Genomic DNA, 8106 nt, shown 5'->3' with positions numbered 1-8106 from the left:
GTAGAAAATAAAGCAAAACCCTTGAATTTTTCCTCCTCCCACACTAACTTTACAAAATGTAGTTCTTTATTTCGTTATTTGTGTTTTGTATGCACGAGTACGATGGCTCACTGTTCATTGTTGGCATTTCGTGCCTAAGTTTGCCCACTTTGCCAATAAAGCAATCATTAAAACAATTCTCCACATCAAATGGTTTTGTGATTAATAAGTTGAATTTGCCTTTCTGCCCATAATTGATGGAGCCTTATGGATTGTCTTTATGGGTGTAAGAGGTGCAATCAAAGAGTGAACTTTTCTCTTTAAATAATAGTCTTACTGTTGCTATTGAAAAAGGAAGTGGAGCCAGCTAATCACCAGGCTGCACAGATGTTGAGTACCAGCAATGCTCAAGCCAGTGTGTCCAGACATGGTCAGGCACTGTGAATAGAACATTAGTCAAGGTAGTGACCGTTGAGTAAAGCGGATGACATAATCAGCATCCACTCATTTAGAAGTAGAATACACACATCCGTTACTTGCAGGTGCAGGGTACTAAAAGAAAAGTCATTGAAAGAAAGACAGATGTCTGCACACTGTTGAATTTTCCACAGTGTTATTGAGAGCAATGCTTTTGACCCAGAGGTCCTCATCAGGCTTTAATCAGCATTTAACGCTGATTAGGTCCAAATTATTTATTAGAAAAATCAGGAATTAATTTCAGTGCTGCATAGCCCACAGGGATAACTTTAATTAAAGTAGTATAATCATACTAATGGTTCTGTTCCAGTTTCTCGTTCCGGTCATTTCTTGATGTCTAGTAATAATTCAATCCTCCTCATTTCTGTTTACAAGCAAAAATTAAAGCAGGAAGCACCATTGAAAAAAGTCTTCAGATGAAGCAGATGCTAAGCTACAGGACTGTTTTGCTAGCACATATTTGAATATGTTCCTGGGATTCTTCCGATGGCAAGTACACCACATCATTCATTGGCTTCATCAATAAGTCGTACTCACGGTAACCGTACGTACATACCCCAACCATAGACCATGGATTACAGGAAACATCCGCGCTGAGCTAAAGGGTAGAGCTGCTGAGAAGTAACTTCTGATTATAGGATTTGCTGAAGTAGGGAATAAAATGTATCTAGTTATCTATGATTGTAGGGCGCGATTCAATTAGTATCGTGGAAATTCAGCACTATATCACAATAACAATTTGAAGGTATTTTCCGAGAAGAGCCGACATATGCAGTGTTTACCGTGAATGCAGTCTCCACGAATGGGGGAACACTGCCTTTAAATTTCAACTGCGCTATACTGTAGCGCTGAACTTCAGCGGTACAGATTGAATCGAGCCCTTAGAAAATCATTGGGCCTTTGTCTTATGATCAACAGCTTAGAGGGATAGCGACCAGAGATGATAATGCATTATAATAATGCAATACTCTATCAACATTCATGATAGAAATCATCAATGAGTTTGTTTAGCAACAAATACATTCGGCTGTTCGATAATTGGAATATTGGGATTCTGATCAAAATGCTAAGTGGCACTGGTTTCACTACTACGATATGACCTGTCAGATGTTGATGTTCTGTATGGTGTGAAACAGGAAGCATGTGAGACAGTCTGTAATGGATAGACCCAAAAGTCTTGAATGAATTATCTCTTTTACAGTTTACGTCAATGGTAGAGGGAGCAGCTGCTAACAAGTCCTAATATTTATTTCATTTAAACCCTCCCTTAAACCCTCCCTTCCAAAACCCTGAGGAGAGGCTGTTATGGGCTCGCACATGAAACAGTTTTATATATAGAGAGAGAAATCCTTGTTTTCAGTTTAGGCTTGGATAGGTGTTAGTGTTGGCACTAGTTCTGGATTGCCCAATAGCTTTCCTCTTTCATGCAGTCGTAAATCAGCGAGCCAATGATTAGCTTTCTCCGGATGCCTCCAAGGCAGCTCTGTTAGAAACAGGATCAAAGAACCCCAGGAAGCTGTTCATTTCAACCTCTGATCTGGGAACTGTTTAAAAAACAACCAATATACTTGATATATATTTTAAACTCGCTCCTTCCTACAGTGGCATGTATTCATGGATGCCAAGGGAAGCCAGGCTTCCACAAAAAAATTACCAAGAAAAAAATAAAAATACAGAAAACGTTTTGAATTGTTACATCTCGTTGTGATGTTGTTGTCATGTTCTGACCTTAGTTCCTTTGTTTGGTCTTTGTTTTAGTATGGTCAGGGCGTGAGGGGGTGGGCAGTCTGTTTGTTTTTCTATGTTGGTTTCTGTGTTCGGCCTAGTATGGTTCTCAATCAGAGGCAGGTGTCGTTAGTTGTCTCTGATTGAGAATCATACTTAGGTAGCCTTTTTCCACCTGTGTTTCGTGGGTGTTTATTTTCTGTGCTGTGTTTTGTTGCACCGGTCAGGACTGTTCGTTTGTCGTGTATTGTTATTGCTGCAGAATTCATTCTTTATTAAATTACAATGAATTACTTACCACGCTGCACCTTGGTCCTCTCTTTCTCCCGACGACAACCGATACAGTTGTCCTCCGGTGGCTAGCTAGCTAAATTGGCCCTTTCCTAAATTAGCCATGAATGGAGATAGGGATTTGGACATGTGTTTTTACTTAATTACCTTGCTTGACCATGCTGTAGGTCATGTAACTGTTTGTTACATGCAATATGTTTTGTGGACTTCACTGTTGCTCTCTGGTTTTATAATGAAACAAATGTGTGGTTGATTTTATTCTGCCACTGTGTCTTCTTATTGTCTCGGCCTGAGGCCTATATATCAGTGTCAAGGCATATGAACTAACAGGTTATAGAGCAGACAACCCAATGATCACAACACTTAGGTTGTAATATGGCTATTTCCTGGATTGGCTTCCCCGGTAGTTTTACCCACGCACCTCTACTGCCTTCCTATCATAAAAATGAATGTCTTTCTTCATTTTGGGTTGTGTTAGCGTTTTGAATGAACTGTTATGCAACCTTGAAATAAGTTGGGGACTGGACGATGAAGTAAATTCTCGCGATCATTTTGATGAGCGGTCCGGTCCGTGTGTGAAAGGGAGTATGACTATTATGGCTATTCAAACTATTTTCCTGCAAACAGAAAGCAGATAAGGTGGCCAGATCAATCCAATGTGATCTTCTCTGGACAGGTCATGAAGAATTGATGTGACTGCTGTTTAATTGGTTACATGCCTTTGAGGATATACTCCACTGTACGCTACTTTAAAGACATGCATTGTAGCACACAGTCAATTAACTGTACATTTCCTTTTTTGACTTGGATGTTTTCAGACTGTTTTCTTGTTCCAGGTTAGAACACAACTCACTCCAAGGACACAGGGGAAAAGATGAGCTCATGCCACATCGCTGCATTACCGGAAGTCACAAGCACAGGCTCCTCTTTTTAACAGTAGAACCTATTGTCACTCCAACCCATACTCTTATCATATTTCCCCAGAGAGCGTGGTTTCACCATGCTGTCAGTCAGTCCTCTTCAATTGCTGTCTGGAAACTCTGAGAGAGGGGGGGGGGAGAGACTAATTCTGACAGATATTTCCCTGTTAGACTTCACACCCAGGCTTTTATCTCTGTGATGGACGCAGGCCTGAGGGGGATTAGTCACTGTCTGGTTGGCTGTGGTGAGCCTAGGCAGGGCGGCACTCAGCACTCACAAGCCCTGTTACACTCAAACACTGCCATAACCAAGATAGAAGAGATGGAGACGCATGGTGATGGAAGGAAACCGGGAGAATGTGTGCCAAAACAGGAATCACCACGACTATTATGAATACAACGTTTTGGTTCCTAAATAGAGACAGGCTGTTTGGCGGGGACTGGTTTTGTATTACAGATTACTACACTGTACAAGTATCCCTCTTGGATACTGTACTGCTAAAATCACACTAGCGTAGCTAGAAATGGCTTAGTCGAGGATTTCAGTCTGCCCCATCCCTATTACGGGGCCTTTGCTAGAATTTGCACATATTATCCAATCACAAATGTTACTTTTGTTCTACAATTTGACAATACACATGACTATTTTTCACTACACAATTGTTCAGACAGAAGGGTAGCTTTCAACCCCGACATCTATACAGTATGTCTGGAGGCACTGACCTCTTTCGTGCCACTGATTTGTGCGACCGACGTCTGATTTGTCTGTATTGATTTTGGCACCTTTGTTGGGGACTCCCTGCAGAGAGACAGATTGCCATTACAATAAGCCATTGGAATCATCCATTGCTGAATTGCATTGTCTGCAGAAGGATAAGTATTAGCTATGCTGTCTGCAGCAGTCAGACATATGGGTTTGAGTTGACTCAGCCGATCGTCAAGCCTCTGAAAGTGTTGGATTCAAAACTCTGTGAACTCTCATCTATGGCTGACAACGTTTTGGTTTACAACATGGCTGCCGGCCGTTTCATGAAGTGACACCAGGATATACTTGTGACATGAGAGGGCCATCCCCTGCATCCCACTGGGAAGGAAGAAGGATGCTGTGACCTCAAGAAGCATGCAGTGTCTGTCTGGTCACGCTGGGGCTCTGCGGTGTAGACAGCTGTAGTGGCTCACTGGAGCTGAACGAGTTGAACTGCTTAGAGGTTTGTTTCAACATTTTTCGTTACTGTACATATTGTTGTAAGCATGTTGTATGTGAATATCTATGTGAGCAAGCAATGCAAATATGTATTCAACATGCCAATGGGACAATCTACTGTTTTAGTCAGGATTAACATAACTGACTGATTGAAGGCCATATTTAAAGCGTTGAAGCTTTAGATGTCTTTATTTTTGCTGAATAAAAAAGCACATTATGTCTAAATCAGCTAGCCACAAATTGGGACAAAGTGCAAATCTGGTTCATGCTTATGACAAGAAGTAAGCACCTTATTGCTCATTTACGAAGGGTGAAATGGTTCATTTTTCCCAGGCGTGATATAGATCCAGGGAATAATGGATAGCCAGGGAGGCCGGAAATACCCGGCACAGTTATTTTTGATAGGATACTCCTCCCAGACCTAGCGGATTTACATGAACTTCAGGCTCAAAGATTTTGACTTTATTCCAGTGTTGTGGCATAGATCTTTACAGATTTGACATCCATTCAAACTTTGGATGTTAAATCTGTAGTATTATTGGACCATTTTCCCCTTGAGGCACCCATTATTAGCCAGATAAAGATAATTGAACACAAAAAATACAAGTTAGACACGCCCACTGGGCTAAAGATGGACCAGCCCATCTGGCATTTGCCCGAAATGACAGATGGCCAGTCCGCCCATGATTGACACAATGATCATGGTGGATGGGGAAACATGGCTACTGAAAAGGTGATTTGTGACTCACTTTACAGGGACTGGAACAGTATTGAATATTAAAATACTTCAGATCAGTAATTAAAGGGCCAGAGGTTTTTACTGACAGTGTCATCTGACTATGAAAAATGCTGGGTCCTATAGCGTAGTTACTGTTTTTCTACTCTGGTCACTTGGCCAGGAAAAACGTATGTCCCTATTACTGCCTTGTTAGTGAATTATTCGTGGAGCTAGGCAGGCTGGACTAAACTTGTACAATCACAAAGAGACAGTGAATTCACATGTAATATTTCAAATGAAGACCTCATGTGGCAGCCAAATTCATGTAACTGTCAGTGTACAAGCAAAACCTCGTTGTTCTGGCAGAATACTACCAAATATGTCTGTGATTCAGATTACAAATAGCTTATTTCATCATTCATAATTATATTTCCCTTATCGGACATTGAATGTGTTGTTCTCACTATGTTTTTAGTGTCAATAATAATTTATCAACGACAAGGTGAAAAGTAGGTGACCCAGTCAAGTGTTTTCCCAGCTTTTGTCAGACAGGATTGTTGAGGTAAAGCCAGAACGGCAGCTGGCAGGTTTGTGTAGTCGTCCGCCTGGCCATCTGTCAGGCTGGCTGGCTGGGGGACAAAATGATAAAGACAGGAGCCACTTGCTCTAGACAAAGATGGACGCTAACTACCACCAGAGAAGTGTGTCTTTGACAAAGACTGACACGGGTTAGAGGTCACTGGACGGTTGCCTCCAGACCTCTCAGTAGTCTAGACTAATACACATCTTTAACTCAGTGATGGAGAACAATACAAGTAGGTTGGGTGAAACGTTACGTTTAGGTACAGTACCATCTGTAAAGGATTTAGAACCAGGTTTAAGTATACTTCTGGAAAGCACTCAATGGAGTTGGCTTGATATAGCCTGCCAGATTTGACTCATCTCTGTAAGAGAGGGAAACCATTTGGAGGTAATAGAATACACCAAATTTCTCTGCACATTTTCTGTGCGTGTTCACACCGAGGGCATATAAGTGAGGAGGATAAACCATGAGCTAGACCTTCATAAATGTTCCACCTCCCTCTGGTCTCCACATCTAAGGGGCGATGGTGCAGTTACCATAGAGACACCAAATTGTTTTGGTTGGTTTTGGTTTTAGGCTTCCTTCTTTACGAGCGGTGGCTTCTCTGCTTTGTCATCAGATTTTTCCCTCTCCCTCCTGAAGCAACAAGAGGACCCATTTCTATTGTTCATTCAGCGTCTTGGTTGTTGCAATGGAAAGTGCTTCATTGCAATTAAACAGTACTTACACCCATTGGAATAATTGCCTCTTATCAAATCCATTATGTTCAACTGCCTCAATAACCATACCAGAACAGTGAATATGTATGTTTAGAAAAAATGGGTTACGTTTATTGGTTTGAAACCCTGTGGACTCCAATAATTCTGTCTGAAATCTCAGTTTAATTGTCCGTTGAGTTGGATGTAGTGGAGAATGTCTCACCTTGAAACAACGTGCGCGAAATACTGAGAGGGATGAGTCACTTCATGAACTAAAGATAGTTTCCTCTGTTATCCAATCAAATCCTTGTTTTGGCATGATTTCACTCTGCATGATGTAATAACACCAGAATCGGTTCAAGCTGTCTTTCCTCGGAATGACCCACAGTATAGCAGCCTTTTAGCTCCAATTTGGAATAATCTAACTTGTCAGTATACTTATTCTTGGACTCAGCCTTTCACGCAGGCTACATCTTGCATTGATGTCAGTTTGAGTTCTCAAATAGGACTCAGCCTAATCTTTTGTAACTCAAACCATCTTCTGACCATATTACATTCATTGTCTCTTGCCCTGGTGTGTACGCTTAAGAGCATTCTGCTGGCAAGATTTCAATAAAGCACCGTGCCAGAGGACAATGACCCCTGTGTCTTTCCTTTTGAACCCTTTACACACTATATGAAATGTTTCTTACAGAAGAAATATGAAATGCATATGCATAAGCATGGTATCAATTGAAAGGGAACAGATTGGTTTATAGCATGTTACTGTACAGCCACGGCGTTCCAATTGTGCCGTACACAGGTTATCACTATGGCAGCAGCCTCCCAGAACAATGGATGATAAGATAAGATAAGATAGATATGATAGATTTGATAGATAGATCATTTAAAACACAATAATACAGCCACACTTTTAAAATCATCGAGGATGACAAAAAAGCATACTTCGGGTTACAGAACTAATAATAGTTTTTAACCTGTATAGTGCTTTTTAAAGAATCTCACATAAAAAAAAGTAAAACAACAAACAAGCAAAAATGTAACTGATGGAGATGGAAAGTCGCGGTGGGTCGGTGACGAAGTTGAGGCAGTCTGGATTGGAAAGGCAGTGTGGGTTCCGTGGAGAGGGCATTGACGGCACAGCTAAGGAGAAACAAAGTGCGTCCTGTGCCAACCCCCTGCAGTTGCCGGTCTAGGGTGAGCATCCAGCCAGGATGGGTTGTGCCAGCTCTGCTCTCCAGACCTCCAGTGCGTCTCCACGGTCCAGTGAGGATCCATGGCATGAAGCCTCCAGTGATGGTCCATGGCACGAAGTCTCCAGTGATGATCCATGTTAAGAAGCCTCCAGTGATGATCCATGACATGAAGCCTCCAGTGAGGAGTCATGGCATGAAGCCTCCAGCGACGGCCTCCGGTCCGGAGCCTCCAGCGACGGTCTCCAGTCTGGAGCCTCCAGCGACGGCCTCCAGGTCGGGGCCCGCAGTGAGGGTGCCCAGTCCGGGGTCCGCAGC

The sequence above is a fragment of the Oncorhynchus gorbuscha genome, linkage group LG20 (assembly GCF_021184085.1).
Source record: "Oncorhynchus gorbuscha isolate QuinsamMale2020 ecotype Even-year linkage group LG20, OgorEven_v1.0, whole genome shotgun sequence".
In the NCBI taxonomy this organism is placed as follows: domain Eukaryota; kingdom Metazoa; phylum Chordata; class Actinopteri; order Salmoniformes; family Salmonidae; genus Oncorhynchus; species Oncorhynchus gorbuscha.
The sequence above is the reverse complement of the archived record's forward strand: the minus strand, read 5'-3'. Positions refer to the sequence as shown.